The 22313-nt window shown below is 44.5% G+C and overlaps 1 protein-coding gene across 2 annotated transcripts in view; it reads right to left on the bottom strand.

The window, feature by feature from the left end:
• The window catches only part of TNNT1 (troponin T1, slow skeletal type), a 197691-nt gene extending 185375 nt beyond the window's left edge, over positions 1-12316 (bottom strand). Inside the window, exon 1 of one of the 2 annotated variants that reach the window (XM_063942833.1) lies at positions 12160-12316. The gene's annotated coding sequence lies outside the window, so the exon portion shown is untranslated. The remainder of the gene's footprint in view (positions 1-12159) is intronic. The other variant, XM_063942831.1, reaches the window with a different exon arrangement.
• Between the last annotated feature and the right edge of the window lie 9997 nt (positions 12317-22313).

Genomic DNA, 22313 nt, shown 5'->3' with positions numbered 1-22313 from the left:
TTGCTGCTAAAAGCAGCTAGCGAGCGATCAACTCGGAATGAGGGCCTTAGACTAAAATAAAGACACGTACAACTGTGGTTGCTTGACCCCTGAAGCAAAATACAAACAGATGATGATGATGATGATCCTCAGCTGCTTCTTATTGGCTAAGCTCATCTGATCCCTAAGCTCACACTGATCAGAGGTGTACCACTTTTTGTGGGCATGATTGCCGCAGGTTTGCTTAGTAAATCTGGTGATTTCTATACTTTTTATGGGGGTTATTGGGAAAGCTTTCATGGCATATTTTTAGTGGTTTTAAGTGCAGTAAATTGGTGGGATGCAATCTCACCGGTATTTTAAACTCAGCACTTAGTAAATTTACATGTATATCTCCTAACTTTTCCAATTTAGGAGGTGATTCAGACCTGATCGTTGCTGTGTTAAATTTAACACAGCTACGATCATCCACACTGACATGCGGGGACACACCCAGCACAGGGCTAGTCCACCCCGCATGTCAGGCCCGGCCCCACCGCATAAATACAAAAGCATTGCACAGCGGCGATGCTTTTGTACTTGAAGAGTAACTCCCAGCCAGCACAGCTCCTGCGTGCTGGCCGGGAGTTTCTAGTCGTTGTGATGGTCGCAGTGGCTGCATGTGAAATCATGCAGCCGCTGCGGCCCGCCCCCCGCACGGTCCGGCCAGGCCTGCTTTGGCCGGACCGCGCCCACAAAATGGCCAAACGCCCCCTCCCGCCCATCGACTGCCTCTGCCTGCCAATCAGGCAGAGGCGATAGCTGGGCTACGACAGCCATTGGCTGTCTGACATGCACCGGCGCACTGCGGCGCCGGCGCATGCGCACTTCTGACCTGATCGCTGCGCTGCGATGAATGGCAGCGTGCGATCAGGTCAGAATGACCCCCTTAGATCCATCCTAGTATATGGGATGGTCTCGGTGCTGCCTAGAAATTCAAAAGCATAAAACTGTCTGGGTAATATGGCCACGCCAGTAGAGGGCATAGTCTTACCTCATTTCAGAGGGGGCGTGGCTGTGTCCCCTCTCCAAAATGTACATAGTTGGGAGATATGACTATTCTGAATGGACTGCATGAAACTGAATCTAGCAAGGCAAAACTGCTTGTATCCTATATGAACATTTGCATTGTATATTTATGAAGCATATGAATGAGATAGGGCTGTACTTAGAAAATCCTCTGTTTGCCTGTTTGCACCATCATATCAGCATCTCCATTGAAAAAGTTTGCCAGTTTTTTTTAAATTCGTTTTTCCCTAATTGCATACCTCAATTATATTACATTTCTGCAGAATGCATTATCTCCTAGATATTTGCCCAGATCTGTGACTTTGTGACTCATTTGCTAACGCTGGGCGGAGTCTCAACGCTGGGCGGAGTCAAGTCACAGATCTGTCCAAAATATATTTGCCCAGATCTGTGACTTTGTGACTCATTTGCTAACGCTGGGCGGAGTCTCAACGCTGGGCGGAGTCAAGTCACAGCTCTACCCAAATATATAGGAGAGAATAGGAAAACACACTGGCCAAATATATAGGAGAGAATAGGAGAACATTTACCAGTATATGGTGATAACAGTACATACATAATTAGCGCAGGAGAGACAGCAGCAGCAGGTTAAAGCTTCGTATAAGCACCGCCCCCAGCCACCAGCTATTGGACACATGTTAAAGCTCCGTACAAGCACCGCCCCCAGCTGCCAGCTATTAGACACATGTTAAAGCTCCATACAAGCACCGCCCCAGCCGCCAGCTATTGGACACATGGCTGAGGGGTGCGCTGTAATTGGCCGCCAATGCAACTAGCACCTGGGTCCCCGCTCACACAGGGAGACACTGGCGGACACTACAATGCCAGGCGCCAGAGAGTGAAGTAAGATGCCTGTGTGCTCCATCCCCTGGCAGTGAGCCCCACTTCGTTCCCGCCCTCACCCCGCGTCCCCGCTATATGTCGGGAGTTGGGGATGCTCTCTACCATGGGGGCAGCAGCAGTAGCTACATCCCATCACACCCACTGGCGGCCAATCACAGCGCACCCTTCAGCATGTGTCCAATGACTGGCGCCTGAGGGCGGTGCTTGTACGTCACGTTAACTGCTGCTGCTGCCTTTCCTGCGCTCACTATGTATGAACTGTTATCACAATGTACTGTTATGTGTTCTCATATTCTCTCCTATATATTTGCCCATTGTGTTCTCCTATTCTCTCCTATATATTTGGCCAGTGTGTTTTCTTATTCTCTCCTATATATTTGGCCAGTGTGTTTTCCTATTCTCTCCTATATATTTGGCCAGTGTGTTTTCCTATTCTCTCCTATATATTTGGCCAGTGTGTTCTCCTATTTTCTCCTATGCTTCTCCTATATATTTGGCCAGATCTGTAACTTGACTCTGCCCAGCGTTATGACTCCACCCAGCTTTAGCAATGAGTCACAAAGTCACAGATCTGTCCTAATATATAGGAGATACCTACCTCCATCCCACCCACAGCAAACCCACGACTGCCCCTACACCACCTACGGACCTCCTCCACCATCCACTGCACCCCCTACACCTACACCTCCCCCACCCAATGAACCTCAGCCCCTCACCCGCCCTCGGCACCACCGGACCCCCAACACCACCCGCAAGCACACCCACCCCTTACCCACCCACAACGCTTCCAGAACCCCTCCCACATCCACGAGAGCCTTGCACCGACCCCTCCCCCACCCCCTCCAAAGCTAACCCACCCACATCGCATCCAGACCCCATCCAACACCCCCACTCCCCTGCCCCTCCCCCACTCACATCACCTCCCGCCCCCCTCTCCCATCCGCACACACCCCCGGCATCGCCCCACCTGCACCCACAGACACCCTCCCCCATACGCGGTCACCCCTGCACCCGCTACATTCAGTACATCGTGCCCTGCAGCCACCCACTAAAGGGCCTACGCCCCCTTCACCATCAAACGCACTTTCGTCGTGCAATATTTACCCACTCACACAACTACGTGCAGGGGTTACGGGGGTGTAGCCCCTTCCGACGGTGTGAAGAGCGCCCATAGGGCGCGATGAATTACCTAGTTACTGTATAATAAAAGAAGCTGGTTCCAGCCTCTGCTCCCATCCATTAATATGGATGGTATCCTCAGCCTGGCATTCTGCTGGAGAACAGCACAGGAATACGATAGAATTCATGGGATCCAGACACAACTGGGAAAGTTTATTGTAAAAACAGCACTGGAATGCTTTTCCTATCCCACTGGTTAAGTCTCAGTGGGGCTACCTCTGCTCCAACATAAACATCAGAAACTCTATATTTAACAATCCCCAATGGCCCAAGAAGCTGCGTTATTTATTGTCAAAGGCAAATTTGGAAGGGATCTGAATTTGTCATCATGACAGTCTTAAAATCTCTGGGTACTATCGGTATCATGCTCACAGAGAAACAAGTGTGACAGCTGCATTAAATGTCAGGTTTATTTTGATGTTGTACTGTTATCGCTATTGTCCCATAATCCTTTTGTATTCTCAGATCTATTTAAATATACCACATTCCATTCCAGTGACGCTGGCTATCTTTATTCAGTGACACTTCTAGACTTATCATGAAATCACAGTGTTAGGGTAAGCTTGATGGATCGTATTCCCGACTCATTGGTCATAGCAGAATATATATTTTACCATACGGTTTAACATAATCTACAGTACCCTTGAGAAAAGCAGGTTTTATAGCTTCAGAGACATTGATATAATTTATTAGAATCTTTAGTGTTGTTCCGTAACAATGTAAAGAGCATACAAGACTCAAACACTTAAGTTGCCTCTCTGGTGATCTGACGATTAATCGCACATCTTCAGCTGTATTGGGTAGTAGAGATGGTCATGCTGTGAATTCATTCTTCTTTAACCCTTTCACCATAGCATTGTTTATGGTATAGGCCATAGCTGAAGTAGACATTTTGAAGTGGAGGTATGGTAATATCAGAGGGGTTTTACTTTGACATGTGCAAGGTCTGAGCACCCCTGATATTTCCTTACCCCCACTTACAAAATAATGACACAGTGACCTGGGCCTAATGCTCAGGGACCCTTACCAGGGGCACTGGGCCCAGTGCCTGACAACCCCGGTGGTCTAGGGATGGTTAAATAAATGAAATTGACTGAAGTTGCCTACTGTGGCGCTGGGAGAGACTGCAGTGGGGAGCTTCATTTACCTCTTTTCCTTTCCACTACTGCAGCACTCTCCAGGACTCAGCTTCTTGCTTTGGTCGCCGGCCAGTGCTGGCCAGCGGTACCTCCTCTTCTTTTTCCTGCCAGGGCTCTCCCTTCTTCTTTTCTCCCTCTCTGCTCCTCTCCCATAACAGCACCCACCCCTCTCCCCTCACAGCACAATAACCCTCACCCATTACAGCACAGTGCCATCACATAGCCCTTCTTAGCTCCCCTCAAAGCACAGCACCCCTCACCCATCTACAGCACAGCACCCCTCACTCATAACAGCACAGCACCCCTCTCCCTTTACAGCACTCCTCTCAGCTTCCCTCACAGCACCCCTCACACATTACAGCACAGCATCCCTCAGCTCCCCTCAAAGCACTCTTCCCCTTTACAGCACAGCAATCCTCACAACACACGTCCCCTCATAGCACAGCACCCTTCACAGCACAGCACGCCTCACTCAACACAGCACCACTCTTTCCTCACATCATGGCAGCTCTCTCTCCTCAAAGCACAGCAGCCCTCCCCTCACAGCATAGCACCTCTCATAGCACACATCCCTTCACAACACAGTACTCTGCACAAAACACCTCCTCTCACAGCACAGTGCACCTCCCTGCACCACACAGCTCCCTTCCCCTCACAGTTCTATGTAGTATTTTAATTTTGGCATCATCTATGAGCCAACCTGATTGGCAACCGGTCTGAATTTAAACAGCGCCGTAGCCGCTTTTTGACCGGCACTGGAACAGTAGCGTATTTCAAAAATAAGTAAATACTCTGGAGGGCGCAATAAATGTTAAAAGGGCAGCCTTCACATATAAGTAAGGGAACACCACATCCCTAAAAGCAGAACCAAAATGAAAAAAGGAAATATGTGCCTAGGCGCCCTTATAACAATGATGAATAATGATATAAAGGTGTTATACATAAAACACATTTTTAATAAAAAATAATTACACAATTAAAACAGCAAGTGAGATATTATATACAGCAGTTGGTACTGATCCCAAATAGAACAAGTCTCTTACCCTCTGGAGGATTTGCGGTGGGCAAAAGCTTTTTGCTGGGTGTTGGGATTCCGGCGCCGGTATACTGAGCGCCTGGATCCCAACAGCCGGCATACTGAATACCACCCATATTATTAGAGGTCTATTAATGTTCATAATAAAATGTAGTTGAAAATATTGATTGGTGTTTTTATTTTTACACTTATCACCATTAAAAAAAAGTACGTACTGCACACTCAGATACATTTTAGATGCAGCTTACGTTTACAGAAAGGTCATGTTATAGGGGGGAGATGCATCAAAGCTTGGAGAGAAAGAAAGTGGAGAGAGATAAAGTACTAACCAATCAGCTCCTGTCATTTTTAAAACACAAATTGTGACGTGACAGATGCTAATTGGTTAGTACTTTATCTCTCTCCATTTTCTCTCTCTCCAAGGTTTGATACATCTACCTCAGAGTGGGATAACACACAGACTTGCAGTTTTGACGTTGACACTGGAGCTTCCGCCAGATGTGTAAACAGTGGGTGATCTGTATGAAAGAATATCATGCTGTGCTTTGCTATCATATTAGTTGCGTGGTGGTAAGCTATACATCTTTATGCTGCACTGTAGCACATACTGTATATAGAACTAGGATGTCCTTTCCCCCCAATTACTGCATTGTAATATCCTATGGCATTCTAGAATGGAGACAATAGGGGACCAATCTCATGGTGGGGTCTCATAACTCTGTACAGTCCTCTTCAATATTCATTAAACTATTTATTTGAATGATCGTGGCTGTTAAGTATCCAGCTCATTTTTCTTATTAGCAAGTGAAGGTGCTAATTGACCATGGTTTATTTTCAGTTTCTTCTATAGCTAGATGACCTAGGCACTCACAGCCTTATCCAGTGATAACAGGCACCGACATGCCCCAGTTCTCTAGTGAGGTAATAATCCACATGCACATTTTCATTGTGTACCAATTACAATCAATAATGTGGTGTATTTAACCAACAAAACTCTTTTACTATAGGGGTTAATTCAATGACATGTAATCTTATTATAGGGGTTAATTCAATGACATGGAATCTTACAACATAAGTTCTGTTATGAACCACATGTAGTGGTTCATTCCTATTCTATGTTTATAGTTGTCTTGCAGGCCAGGATTTCCCGTTGCTCTGGTTTGAGAAGACTCTTGTTTGCTGCCGGTGGTGAGTCTGTGTAATTGCAGCTTGTTCCCATGTGTTCAGCCTCACCTGTCTGTTAATTGCACCTCTCAGTTGTGCAGCAGGGCAGCTGCACGACATAATTAATTAGGACTCTCTGTTATATTCTGGCTCAGTGCAATACACAGATGCTGGTGATATTTCCAGAGTTCTTGAGTTCTGAGCTAGTCCCTGCCAGTTCCTGAGCTCCTGTCTAGCTGCTTCCAGTGTCGGTTCCAGTGTCGGTTCCAGTGTCCTGCCGTGAAGCGTTCCTGTCCAGAAGTCCTGTGGCTTTGTCTGTGCCTGGTCGAGTGTCTGGCTTCTTGGTGTCCACCGGTCTGTCGTTTGGGATTCTGCCTGTCCTCCAGTTCTGAGAGTCTGTGTCGGCTGCATTGAGGGTTCCTGTCCGTTTGCCAGTATTTGTACCGGTTCCGTGAGTAGCGGCTTTGCCGCGTCCATCGGCCTAGGCCACAGTATTCTTTGGTTATATTTTGTTACTGGTGTTTTGCAGAGGGTTCTGCTTATGCTGTCACCGCCGGTACACAACAGTATTGTGTCGGCGAGTGGACAGCATTTCCTTTGTTGTCCTTCTCCTTTGGCGGCGTGCCGCACATATATTTAGTTTTAGGGTTGTTAGTAGCCCCTAGCCTTCTGTTTGCTTTAGTTAGAGGTCCCCTTGTTATTATCCTGTCTCTGTTCACGCCTTGTCTCACTCTAAGACCTGGGGGCATCGGAGTTGGGCAGACCTAATCCGCCCTTCAAACGCGGCTGCCGTGGGCCCAAGAAACCATAGTCACTCAGGCGTGAACTGACCACACGGGTGAAACAATGGAGGTAGGGTGCTAGGGGCTATTTCCACACCACACCTTATTTCAGCATCACGTTCTGGTGCTCTGGACTCACTACGCAACATCTCCCTTGTTCTGAGCACCAGGAACCTAACAAGTTCCAGCACAAGTTACAGGTGATATGCAGAGAGCATATCTCCCGTACATACCATAGCATCATGGTGCATTTTCTTGGTCACCCTTGTGGAGGTGCAAAGTACAGTAACATGCACGATGTAGGGGCAATGTAGGGTGCTGCTGCTGGTGTTCACAAGCCGTCTCAACAATAAATTGTCTGCATCACCCCTGTAGTGCAGGTAATTGAATATCCGGAGATGGTGAGCTGCCCCTAGAGATTCTGACTGCACTGCTGTCTCCTTCTCAGTGACAGGATAATGTCACACTGCAGCACCTGACTCCCAGTCACTACGGTGGAGGCGGCATTTTGGCGTCACCCCCTGGAAGGGTCACACCCGGGTTCGGTCCGATATCCTCTTGTGATGCCTCTGTAATATGGTGCAACAGCATCACTAATTTCATGCCCCTCTATGAGGTGTGAGAAAAAACGCTACTGGCGATGAATTGCCTTTGCCCAACCGTTCCGGTGACACTTTGCTAGCATCTCTGAGACTTTAATATCTCCTTATGAGTGTATGTAAAAGGGCCCTTACGTGGCATTTCTGGTGCTAGAGACAATTCCCAGCTGCCAGATCTACGTCCTGTTGGGCCACATGTAGTCAGATCACAGAGATACCAATGTATGGTGCTGGTGCTAAATGTCTGGATGGGACACAATTAGTGTGGTCATGATGGTTTCATTTATAAATGTACAATTTTATTTGTTACCAATGCTGCAGCGATTTGTTACTAATTAGACCTTAAATGTATGGGATGCATATACATTGTTAGAGAAGAAGGTGCAGTCTGATTTGTTGAATCATTAAGATTCACTGGAGGAGACTATATTGTTCATTCAAGGTTGAATTATTCTTCGGGTTTTCAACGCTCCAATTGTCCAGTGGGTGCACTTATCAAAGATCCAGGTCTTTGGTATCTGAATGGCAAAGTGTCCCGTCTTTGAGATATGCATTTTATTACACCTGTTAGATTGAGAGTTCAATTTAAAGATGTACCCCTTATGAAGTCTCTGTGTGAGACAAAACGCATTGGATTGCTCATATAAAGACACTACATGGTGGTCCCTAATTCTTCATCACAAGAAAATGGGAAAGTTGAGTTAATCACAAACAAAAGCTGCAACATCTACAGATCAGGGATGTTATTGGCACAATGAGCAACATTTTGTAAGGTCTTTTTAAATATCTGGGTATTTTAAGCATTTTAAAAGAAGGGTGCCCCCTTAAACTGTTTTTGGATTTATTACCTTTTGGAAACCTTTTGAGAGGTGCGGCCCATTACTATAGTAATTTCTAAAAGTGCAAAGAGGAGGGGTATTTTCCTATAACAAAAAAAAATAATAAAAAAAAAATATATATATATAATCAATTTATAGGATATATATATATATATATATATATATGTATATGTATATGTGTATGTATATGTATATGTGTATGTATATATATATAAATATATATATATATATATATATAATTTTCTATAAATTGATTATATATATATATTTTTTAAATGACACTATGATCATTTACATTGTAATTTTCCAAAAAGAATATTATTTCCCTAAATGTTTCTTAATGCGGTATACGACAGTTCCCTATAGGTCTCCAAGGCTCAACCTATGACAAAGTGATGTATTTGGCTGGTTTGATGTTGCATTAGCTGGCCACTTCTATAATGTAAATGATTTTAAACATGGAACTAATATGGAACTAATGTGTTTTGATTTTCTATGAGTGATCAAAGTAGAGCGTACATGAAAGAGAATTCTAAATAGTACATCAAGGGCCTGTTATAATCTCCACCGCAAGCAATGGGAAAATATATAACCATCCATGTTACTAACGGCTATGTTATTCCAGTGTGAAACGGCATTTATACATATTTATATGAATTTCCATGAATGCAGGTTTAATGGCAGAATCTTATTTAAGTTTCTTATATAGGGCAAAATATTCTGTTGCGCTTTACAAACAAACCTCACAATAAACACATCCATTTCTGCCAAACACATTATAATTATATTGATTGTTTTTCTAATTGTCATAGAAAAGCTAGCATCAGTTTTAAACAATTTCATTATTTTTATGGCTACATTACCGTAGACAGGTGCATGGTTTAGTAATGTTATAAATGTCACCCTTCAATCACCTTTAACTAGAAGGAACAATTTGTGCTTAAAGATTGTCTTTTTTGTACAGCTGCAGTAAAGTTGGCCCATAATATACCTTGCCCAATGAAGACAGACTAGATGGGTAAAGTGGTTCTTATCTGCTGTAAAAACGTATGTTTCTATGATGATCTAGTACTGATTAGACAATGGTGAGTAGAACCAGTGGTTGCAAGTAAGCATGAATAAATAATAGCTGAGTTCCTGTAGGAGATTATTTGCAGGAATGGAATTTCCTTGAGAATAACAGATTTTCTGGGAATAAAGATTAATTTAAGCCTGTTTTTGGTTACTGGGACAAAGGAGCTGAGATTCTATATATTGTGCAAGTTTCTAGGTTTAGACTTTCTAGGTTTTGACTATCCACTAGGACTCCTGACAAACAGTACCAAATCATTTGTGAAATCTGCTAGTATACAGTATATAGGGACCATAGTATATGGGGATTAATTTAATTAGCAAGTTTTCAAAAGCAAGTTTGTTTAATGAAACCAGAGAAATGTGAGATTCAATAAGAAAATGCCAATTTGCGGTAGTTGCAGTAAGAGTGTGAGGGTTTTCTACAAGACACAACCAAGTGCATAAAAAAAGTATGGAAACCACCCTGGACCCCAAAAGAGTGGCAACTGAGTTAGGGGAACCTTACAGAAGTCTGTTAGTGGCCATAAGGAAAGTACTAGAGGTTCATAAAAGGGGGGAAATGTAATAGGGCATGAGAATTAGAAAGTGAGAGATTTTGGTAAAATTCTCCTGTTTATTTTTAAGTGGCAATAATTTAAATGGCAAAATCAAACTGGTTTTGCTATTTAAATGATTGCCACTTTAAAAAAAACCAGGAGAATTTTACCAAAATCTCTCACTTTCTAATTCTCACACCCTATTACATTTCCCCCATGGTGTCAAATGGATGATTTTTGTACTTTTTATTAATGGTGGAAACATTACAGCAAGCAGGTGTTTTTCATCAAATTAAAGTCTTTCCAGCATTTTGGGGAAATAAAAATGTCTGTAATCTTATTTTTCAGTGTTTTAATATTATTTTGTAAAAAGTTGGAAAAACAACTTTTTAGCTCCCATTTGCAAGTTCTAAAACCCCTCTCCTATAACACATCCATGTACCTTTACCATATCATTTATACCTCCGCGTACATGTAGCACATGATTTAAGCCACTATTGAGCTTTTTAGAGAATTCAATTGATAACTGACATGTCTATGCTATGTATACCTCTCTAAGTGCATAATTATTAAGTGGGAGGGGTGTACCAGAGCTTCTGCACTGTGGGGGTTATTCAGAGTAGTTAGCAAACCAAAAAAGTTAGCAATTGGGAATAACCATGTTGCACTGCAGGTGGGGTAGATGTAACATGTGCAGAGAGATTTAGATTTGGGTGGTTATACCTTATCATGGTGCATTTTCTTGGGCACCCTTATGCGGGTGCAAAGTGCAATAACAGGCACTATGTAGGGGCAATGTAGGGTGCTGTTGCTGGTGTTCACAAGCCGTCTCAACAATACATCGTCTGCATCACCCCTACAGTGCAGGTAATTGAATCTCAGGAGATGCTGAGCTGCCCTGGGCCTAATTCAGACCTGATCACAGCAGAAAAATCTTTCTGTAATGGGCAAAACCATGTGCACTGCAGGTGGGGTAGATATAACATGGTCAGAGAGAGTTATATTTGGGTGGGTTATTTTGTTTCTGTGCAGGGTAAATACTGGCTGCTTTATTTTAACACTGCAATTTAGATTTAATTTTGAACACACCCCACCCAAATCTAACTATCTGCACATGTTACATCTGCCCCACCTGCAGTGCAACATTTGGTTTACTAACAACTCTGAATAACCGCCTGTGTCCTGACATTTTTACCTTCAAATATTTTCCTTAGCTTTTAACCTGCTCAGGAGTTGCACGCAATAAAACAGAGAAAGCAAGGCGAGTTTGGAAACGAATTGCAAATGCAACACGTAGTGCAAATCTGCCATGAGAACGGCTCATAGGACCCAACTTGCACCTACTTAGATTGACTCCATAATATGTTTACATTGATGTTTAGGGTGAAATTTAATAGCCTGCGAGTTGCAGGCTGTGCAGGACTTTGTGTGAGTCTGTCTGTATTGTTAAAGCGGCATTCATTTACATGGCAAAACCTGGTTAGTTTTGCTGTGTAAATGATTGCCGCTTTAAAAATATGGGCAGACTCGCACTAAGTCCCGCACAACCTGCATCTCGCAGGCTATTAAATTTCACCCTTAGTGTAGCTTGGAAATTATTCAATTATATATTACGTAGTTGATCGCTTCACTTAAAGCGAAATATTTGCTTTTGTTTGAATACAGTATATCGCAAAGTATGTATAAAATACGGCACAATCACAGTATACTGTACAAAGATGATCATAAAAGTTCAATAGGAACAACATCATTTCTATGCATAATACTGTGTCTAGTCAACCAAAGACTGCAGAAGTATTCATTTATATTATAGAATTAACAGTTCTTTCTGTGCATCCAAAACACACTCAAGTTATTGTTTTTGCTGAAAGCAATTTGCTGATTTCCACGTATAATGACAGAAATAAGGCCAGTAGCTTACCTGGAGGAATTATTCAGACTGGCTGTAGTGATGGAGTGGAGGCTAAGGCACTCAGATATCAGCTTTGTAGTGGGGCCGGCCAGACGTATGGGGCTTTACTAAGAGAAACTAGACACCACTGTTCTTTAACAGTGACATAGTACTGGATCAGTGGCCTACACAACAGCAATATAAGGAAAGGAACAAAGGGTGTCTCATATAATATCTGAAAGATTACAGCCTGGTGTAGTAATTGGCATCTCAAAATAACAATTGATGTAGAACCAGAACCTGTGGTGAGACAAAGTTTAATTTAGTCACATGAATGCAGATCTGCGCAAGCTCATAAAAGATTTTAGTTATTGTATTAAGGGGGGAACACACTAGGCGATTTCAGCCTTAAAAATAAACGTCATTATCGTTTATAAATGTCATTATCGTTTATTATTAGGCTGAAATCGCCCAGAGTGTATGGGGGTAATATTGGTGACCGATGACCGATGCACGCTCCCGCACACCGTGCACCAATATTGAGCTGACATGCAGTTCAACCCGTTAATGTCGGGCTGAGCTGCATGTTTGGGAATGTCGGCGGTAACGTCACTGAATGTTAATGTTGAACGATAACTTTCAGTGTGTACGCACTCTATCGTTCAACGATATAGTCGTCCGTCGCTGGCATTCCACATTCGGGTAGTGTGTACCCGCCTTTAGACTGTTATTGGCCATTTGTTTCCCACAAACTAATGGATAATGGATGGGCAATTAGACAATTAGATAAACAAAAATATTAGCCTGGACAATCAGATCTGCATTTGTGTGACTAGCGTTATACTCCATTTAATATTAAAGAAAATGAGCAGAAGGTATTTATAAATAATAGAAATCCTTGCCCTCTCTATAACAAATATTTGTTTCAAACCTCAGAATGGTTGTTTGAATAGATTTATCAGTCTATAACATGTAAATATCACCACTTCAATCCACATAAAAGTATATTAATCAGCCCACAAATATTTAATAATAATACAATATGTACAAATATGCCCATATGTTACTAAAAGGGCACTGGACCATCTGTGGGATGTTTATAGGTTTAGTTCTCCCACTCTTTGCTTATGTCATCTTGAGGTGTTATGGTTTCCATGTACTACCCCTTGACATACACATGGAGTACTGTCATACAGTATGTCTTGATTGTCCTCGGCATGCATGTCAGTGGTAGGGAGATTAGATCACACCCTTTAACTTATTCACTTCAATTAAGGTTCAATGTATTTAACTTTCCTTTCCAAATCATCTCCACATAGTGGTTATCTATTGCCCCCTGCCCACCAGGTCCTCCTTTCTACTTCCTCAACATCTGGCACTTCAAGTTCTTACCTGTTTACCAACCCACTATTATTTTGTGGACTTCAACATTCATGTGGACATCCCTCTTAAGGCTGAGATTTTCAAGCTTCTCATCCCCACTGCCTACTATGGCCTCTGAAATAGATGTTGTTCTTCACCAACCACAATGGTAATGCCATCAGCCTCAACTCCCCCCCACCCCCTTGGTGACATCTCTAACTTCTCCAGTTATGTCTTCATGCTCTATGACCACAACCTCCTTTTTTCCAATCTCTGACTTCCTCTTGTTTTATCACCCACCCAAAGCAGTTTGCATGCATCACCTTAACAACCTAGAACCTTTACTCATCACAACCACACCTAAACCTCTCCTGGCTCCCATCCTCTCCCCACTTCTGCCATATCTCTCTATAATATCTTATCTGGTTTTACAAATGAGGTGGCTGTTCCTACTATCTCACATAACCTCTGATGCAGGAAACCCCAAACCTGGCAATCCTCACAGTCTTTCTATCTCCAAACGCATTCTGGCACTGCCATTGGCCATTGGAGGGAGTACTGCATTCTTGCAGTATACGTTCAATGCAGATTCTTTCTCTACTCCTACTACTGTACACTGTTCTGTCCCTCACAGAACAATCTTAAGTTAAATCAATCCTCGCCTACATGTCAAACATTCCTTAACATCTCTATGCCACTGTGAGCTGCCCACTCCTCCATCACACAGTGCTGATGACCTTGCCACTGTTAGGCGCCGGGGTCCGCTCGTCGGTGCGGCCCGGCGCCTAGCAACCAGGGACGCCGTGCGCGTACAGCCGCCGGCTCCCTGGCAACGCTAGACGCCGGGCGCACGGAGCCGCACGGACCCTAGCAACGGGGACACCACTGGCGGACCGCGTTCCCCGTTGCTGGGTCCATTTAAATTAGTAAGGGCACCTGTTTCCTGGCCGTGCAGCAAGGCAGCTGCACGGCATTCATGCAATCAGCACTGGCAGCAGTTGATTGGAGGGCTTCGGTTTATATGCTCTTGCAGTGCCTCACACAGACGCCGGTAATAGCTTCCTGCATGCTGTATCTGTTTGCTGAGAGTGTTTCCAGTCCTGCTGTATCCGGTCGTTCCTGTCCTCAGTTGTCCTGCGCTCAGAAGTCGTCATCTGTTCCTAGAGTCCTGACTGAGCACCGTTAAACATCCAGTGGTGTTCGTGAGTCGCGGCGTAGCCGTGTGTTGCGGCTTGGCCGCTTTATTACTTATTATTTATTATTTGTGTTTCGGAGCTTTTGCGGAGGATTCCGCTCCCACAGATCCACTCTGGTATCCAGCGGTGCTGGGTAGGAGTAATGGACTAGTGGATTTTGGTTGTCCTTTTATCTGGCGGTTTTTCCGCGCATACTTCAAGTTTGGTTAGTTAGCTTGTTGCCCTTGGCCTATTGTAGTCAGAGGTCCTCTTGTCATCATCCTGCCTCGGATTTCCCTTTGTCTCTCACTAAGACCGGGGGGCACCGGAGTTGGGCAGACATAATCCGCCTTTCAAACGTGGCTGCCAGGGGCTCAAGAAACCATAGTCTCGCAAGGGATTTCCGATAGCACGGGTGAGACAATAGAGTTAGGGCGCCAGGGGCAACTAGTCTTTCCTGCTCCCGTAACCAGCATTCCCTTCCAGTACTCTGGCCATTGTCATAAGATCTCCTCCGGTCAGGAGTACTGGAATCATAACATTATTACCGGCCAAACCAAAACTTAAAATTAAACAAGGTTTGATTTTTTCCTTATTTAGTTTTGTAAGAGTTATCGGCCTCATGAATCCCACAGGTTTAGGGCCAAATCCTGGTCAGCTCCTAGTCAGCCAGATTCAAGAACTTACTCAGATGGTTCAGGATCTTTCCCTGCGGGTGAAGTCGCAGGAAGATCTTTTACGAACTTCCCCAAGGGTAGTCCCTGAACCAAAAATGCACTTGCCTGACCGTTTTTCTGGTGATAGGAAGGAGTTTTTTAATTTTAAAGAATCCTGTAAACTTTATTTTCGTTTAAGACCGATCTCCTCAGGTACTGAATCTCAGCGGGTTGGAATCATTATTTCTTTGCTCCAGGGGGATCCTCAGACCTGGGCATTTGGTTTAAAAGCAGAGGATCCGGCATTGTTGTCAGTCGACGCTTTTTTGGGGTCTTTAGGGCTTTTGTATGATGACCCTGATAGAGAGGCATCCGCTGAGAGTCAGTTACGCGCTCTCAGACAGGGTAGAAATCCTGCAGAGGTTTATTGTACAGAGTTTCGCCGTTGGTCGAACGACTGTGGCTGGAATGACCCAGCCCTGCGCAGTCAGTTTCGCCTCGGCTTATCTGAGTCTATAAAAGACAGTCTCCTTCAGTATCCCGCTCCTGAGACTCTCGATAAACTCATGGAGCTTTCTATTAAGATTGATCGACGTCTCAGAGAGCGGAGGGCTGAAAAAGGAGCACCAGTCAGGACTACTCCATGTGTATTTTCCATTCCTGAGGACGTAGAGGAGCCCATGCAGATGGGTCTCTCCCGACTGTCTTCAGAAGAAAGAGCCAGAAGGCAAAACTCTGGTCTTTGTTTGTACTGTGGGGGTAAGGGACATTTTGCCCGTAATTGTCCGAACAAGTCGGGAAACGCCTCGACCAAGTGAATTGTGAGGGGGTTCACTTTGGTCTGCAGCTTATCTCCTCGAATAACTCCCTTTTAGTCCCAGCTAAAGTTTCCTTTGGCAGCCTCAGTTCTTCGGTGTCGGCTTTTGTCGACAGTGGAGCTGCAGGGAACTTTATGGACTTAACTTGGGCCAAGGCCTTAGGTATTCCTCAGTTAGCCTTGGGTAGGTGTATCACCATGCATGGTTTAGGTGGGAGTCCCTTGTCCAATGGGGTTATTTCCCTCTATACACCTCCTGTACTACTTATGGTAGGAGCTCTTCATTCCGAAAAGATCGAGTTCTTCCTTACCCATTGCCCAGCAGTTCCAGTGGTTCTGGGTCACCCTTGGCTGGCCTTTCATAATCCCACCATTGATTGGCAGTCGGGGGAGATTTCACAATGGGGTACCATCTGTAATAAGGAATGTATTACGTTTCCCGTTAGAATAGCTGCTGCCATTCCCGAACTCATTCCCGTGGAATACCTGGACTTTGTTGATGTGTTTTCCAAGGGCAATGCGGACATTCTGCCTCCCCATCGGCCTTATGATTGTGCTATTGAGCTAATTCCCGGTGCCACATTGCCAAAGGGAAGGTTATATGCTTTATCCGGGCCAGAAACTGCGGCCATGAATGAGTATGTTAAGGAGAGTCTAGGGAAAGGATTTATCAGGCCATCTAAATCCCCTTTAAGTGCAGGCTTCTTCTTTGTGGAGAAAAAAGATGGATCACTCAGACCTTGCATTGACTTTAGAGCCCTGAATAAGATCTCAGTTAAAAATACTTATCCTCTGCCGCTGATTTCTGTCCTCTTTGATCAGCTGCGTTCGGCTGTGATTTTTTCTAAAATTGACCTGAGGGGAGCATATAACCTCATCCGAATCAAGTCTGGAGATGAGTGGAAGACGGCTTTCAGTACTCAGTCGGGTCACTACGAGTATCTGGTGATGCCGTTCGGCTTGTCTAACGCTCCGGCAGTTTTCCAGGATCTCATTAACGATGTGCTCCGTGACTTTCTAGGAAGATTCGTGGTCGTTTACTTAGACGACATCCTGATCTATTCTGACTCAATTGAACAACATGTTACCCAGGTGCGTCAGGTTCTTCAAAAATTACGTGAAAATCATCTATATGCCAAGCTGGAGAAGTGTGAGTTTCATGTCACGGAGGTATCCTTTTTAGGGTACATTATTTCCCCTCGGGGATTCTGCATGGAACCTAAGAAGCTCCAAGCCATCCTTAGTTGGGCGCAACCCACCAACTTAAAAGCAATTCAGCGCTTTTTAGGGTTTGCGAATTATTATAGAAGATTTATTCATTCTTTTTCCGACCTGGTTGCTCCCATGGTGGCACTGACTAAGAAGGGAGCGGATCCTACCAACTGGTCACGTGAAGCTGAGTTATCCTTTCAGGCCTTGAAACAAGCTTTTGTCTCAGCTCCAGTCCTCAGACATCCCAACCCAGAATTGCCCTTCATTGTTGAGGTTGATGCCTCGGAGGTTGGAGTGGGGGCTATCCTATCTCAAAAGGATCCGGAGTCTCTGGAACTACATCCTTGTGCCTTCATGTCCAGGAAATTCTCATCCGCTGAATCCAACTACGATGTTGGTAACCGGGAGTTACTGGCTATTAAATGGGCTTTCGAGGAGTGGAGACATTGGCTTGAGGGAGCAACACATACCATTTCAGTATTGACTGACCACAAAAATCTTCAGTACATCGAATCAGCTAAGCGGCTGAATGCCCGGCAGGCTCGTTGGGCTTTATTTTTTACTCGTTTCAAGTTTATTATCACCTTTAGGCCAGGTTCCAAGAATACCAAGGCGGATGCCCTGTCACGCAGTTTTCTTCCAGTTCATAATAACAGTCCTGTTACTCCCATACTTCCGTCTTCAGTCATTTGGGCAGGCCTCACACAAGATTTATTTACCCAGTTAAAGCAGCTTCAACATCAAGCTCCTGGAAATACTCCTGCTGGTCGTCTTTACGTCCCTGAGTTTTTGAGAGCTACTGTTTTGACTGAATTTCATGATAGCAAAGTTGCCGGGCATCCGGGGATCTCTAAGACTTTGGAATTAGTCTCCCGCTCAGTATGGTGGCCTGGTCTTTCTAAAGACATTAAGGAGTTTGTTTTTTCTTGTCAGGTCTGTGCACGGCATAAGGTTCCCCGTTCCTTGCCTATCGGGCAACTTATGCCCTTAAATGTTCCTCTCAGGCCATGGTCTCATATTTCCATGGATTTTGTGGTAGACCTCCCTCTGTCAGCCGGATTCCGAGTCATATGGGTGGTAGTGGACCGTTTTAGCAAGATGGCTCATTTCATTGCTCTTCCCCGACTGCCATCTGCCCAGGGATTGGTTGTTTTGTTTCTCCGCCATGTTTTCAGACTTCATGGGTTGCCCACTGATATTGTTTCTGATCGGGGTCCACAATTCATTGCACAATTCTGGAAGTCCTTTTGTGCCTCATTAAAGATGAAATTGTCTTTAACATCCGGTTACCATCCCCAATCCAACGGGCAGACCGAGCGAGTTAATCAATCATTAAAACAGTATTTGCGTTTGTACTCAGCCAAACTCCAGAATGATTGGTCCGAGTTTCTTCCTTTGGCGGAGTTTGCTTACAATAATTCTTGTCATTCCTCCACTAATGTGTCTCCATTCTTTTCAGTTTTTGGTTTTCACCCCAGAGTTAATTCTTTTTTTCAACATTCTTCTGTTTTCTCGCTAACCTTAACCTCTCATCTCAGAGTCATTTGGAAAAAAGTGCACCTTGCCCTCAGAAAAGCGGCATTTCGAGAGAATTTTTTTTCGGACAGGCTCCGACGTCCTTGCACTTTTAAGGTGGGAGACAGGGTATGGTTGTCGACTCGTAACATTAGACTTCGACAAACCTCAGCTAGATTGGGCCCCAAATTTATTGGACCATTTCATATTATTAAAAAAATCAACCCAGTTGCTTTCCGGTTACGTTTACCAAGAGCTCTCCGGATCGGAAATACGTTCCATTGCTCCCTGTTGAAACCATACGTTTCTTCCAGTAGATTTCCCCGGAAGATCTCTCAGGGGAAATCACCAGTAGATGTACAGGGACAACAGGAGTTCTTGGTGGAGAAGGTTCTCGATTCCAAATTGTCCCGGGGTCGGCTTTATTTTCTGGTGCACTGGAGAGGCTATGGTCCAGAGGAAAGGTCTTGGGTCCTGGATAAGGATCTCCATGCCCCGAGGCTCAAGAGGGCATTTTTTCGGGAATTTCCTCGGAAACCTGGCTTTAGGGGTTCCTTGACCCCTCCTCAAGGGGGGGGGTACTGTTAGGCGCCGGGGTCCGCTCGTCGGTGCGGCCCGGCGCCTAGCAACCAGGGACGCCGTGCGCGTACAGCCGCCGGCTCCCTGGCAACGCTAGACGCCGGGCGCACGGAGCCGCACGGACCCTAGCAACGGGGACGCCACTGGCGGACCGCGTTCCCCGTTGCTGGGTCCATTTAAATTAGTAAGGGCACCTGTTTCCTGGCCGTGCAGCAAGGCAGCTGCACGGCATTCATGCAATCAGCACTGGCAGCAGTTGATTGGAGGGCTTCGGTTTATATGCTCTTGCAGTGCCTCACACAGACGCCGGTAATAGCTTCCTGCATGCTGTATCTGTTTGCTGAGAGTGTTTCCAGTCCTGCTGTATCCGGTCGTTCCTGTCCTCAGTTGTCCTGCGCTCAGAAGTCGTCATCTGTTCCTAGAGTCCTGACTGAGCACCGTTAAACATCCAGTGGTGTTCGTGAGTCGCGGCGTAGCCGTGTGTTGCGGCTTGGCCGCTTTATTACTTATTATTTATTATTTGTGTTTCGGAGCTTTTGCGGAGGATTCCGCTCCCACAGATCCACTCTGGTATCCAGCGGTGCTGGGTAGGAGTAATGGACTAGTGGATTTTGGTTGTCCTTTTATCTGGCGGTTTTTCCGCGCATACTTCAAGTTTGGTTAGTTAGCTTGTTGCCCTTGGCCTATTGTAGTCAGAGGTCCTCTTGTCATCATCCTGCCTCGGATTTCCCTTTGTCTCTCACTAAGACCGGGGGGCACCGGAGTTGGGCAGACATAATCCGCCTTTCAAACGTGGCTGCCAGGGGCTCAAGAAACCATAGTCTCGCAAGGGATTTCCGATAGCACGGGTGAGACAATAGAGTTAGGGCGCCAGGGGCAACTAGTCTTTCCTGCTCCCGTAACCAGCATTCCCTTCCAGTACTCTGGCCATTGTCATAAGATCTCCTCCGGTCAGGAGTACTGGAATCATAACAGCCACCTGCTTAATGCCAAAATTGACTCTATCCATCATGCAATCTCGTCACCGAATTCACTTCTACTTGTACTCTGCTACACTCTGTTCTTTCCCTCAACAATCGAATATGAGATCCTCTCTCCCATTATTTTTTACCCTCCATCTGTCTCCTCGACTTGGTTCTCTTTGAATTAATTCAGTCCCTCTCTCTCTTCAACCTCTTCCCTCCCATAGGTATATTTCCCTCCAAATTCAAACATGTTATTTTTACCCCGATCCTGAAATAAACTTTCTATTGACCCCCCTTCCCTCCCTCTCCAACCATCCCCAAATACTTCCCCATTCACTTCCAAAATGGATTGTTTTAAACCAACTTATGCAGTTCCTTTCTTTCCACTTCCTCCTGGCCCCCGTGCAATCTGTTCTCTGTTCTCGTTGCTCCATGGAAGCTGCCCTTAACAAAGAGACCAATGACCTACTCCTAGCTTATTTGAGGTTACACTTCTCCTTCTTCATTATACAGGAGTGCTGCCATCTTTGACTCCTGCTCCAATCACCTTCTCATCTAATTTTGAGTCTGTCAAGGCTTTGTTCTTGGTCTTTTAATCCTCACTCTTTAAACTAACTCTCTAGATGGACTTATACACTCCTTCAGTCTACATTACCAGCTGTATGTGGATGACATTCAAATTTGGCTTTTCTCTCCTAACCTCTTTCCTTCCGTTTTAAGTTTGTGAGTCCAGCTGCCTTTCCACGAGGAAGACCAAATGCCTCCTTATACTCAATATGTCAAAATTTGAACTTGCATAACTGCAGCCTCTAATGCTACTGTCCCCAATTTATCCTATGCTGTAGACAACATTGAAAAACAAAAATGGAAGGACAGCGCTTACCGCTGACTGATGGACCAAGCTGCTAGAGAAATAGAAAGGGAATCCACTTATTCCCTATATTTGTTAAAAAGCCAAGGGAAAAAATCTCCAAGCGCTCTGGTATCAGATGTTGACACTTCTAATAGATTGATAGACACAGCATTCATGTAATGAATATTTTATTAAAATTTAAGCAATCAAAAAGTACACATTGGTTCCTTCCTATAAGAAATAAGTAAAAAATATATATATATGGGTAAAAGATATATATATTTGTGAATCCTAATACCGGTATACTGACATTCAGACAACACAACATACAACATTAAACATATAATTGGATTGAATGTCCCCACAGAGTTATCCACTTAAAGGGTAATTAATCCTTTAGTATATACTCAATAGTAAATCCTAAGCTATTTGAATGTCCTTGTTTTAGAATCTGGTTATTACTTAGGCAAAACCTCTTGAGATGTTCGTTGATGTGGGCAAAAAGTCACTTTATTCAAGTTGAATATCGCCTCCACTTACTTGTATTTCCATATGTGTCAGGGAACACAAAGCATATGATGTCCGCCGGCAGACGCAGTGAGGTGCTCTAGTATCGACTAGTTTCGCCTGTCTTGCAGGCTTCATCAGGATAGATTTCCCTTGGCTTTGTAGACAACATTGCTTTTCATGTCACTACTATGGTGTGATTATTTGATCCACCCTCAACTTTTCTCCACATCCAGTTCCTCCCTCAGTCTTGTCACCTCTTCTCTTTAACAATGTTACCAAAGTCTGCTCCATCTTCACTAAGTAGGTAAGTAAAACCTTGGTTCACCCTCTCATCATCTCCAGCTTTGACTACTGTAACATTTTCCTCTCAGGCCTTCCACTTGCCTATACCCTCCACAGTCCAGTATGAATGCTAGACTAATCCCTGTCATTTTTCCACCCACAAGACAAACTGACAATCACATTTCCTGATTCCAAGGAATTGGATGACTTATTTAAAATAGCCTAGAAGAATCCAGATAAAAAATATCAGGTGTCAAA

Source organism: Pseudophryne corroboree, chromosome 10, assembly GCF_028390025.1.
Source record: "Pseudophryne corroboree isolate aPseCor3 chromosome 10, aPseCor3.hap2, whole genome shotgun sequence".
In the NCBI taxonomy this organism is placed as follows: domain Eukaryota; kingdom Metazoa; phylum Chordata; class Amphibia; order Anura; family Myobatrachidae; genus Pseudophryne; species Pseudophryne corroboree.
This window is presented reverse-complemented; position numbering and strand designations above follow the sequence as displayed.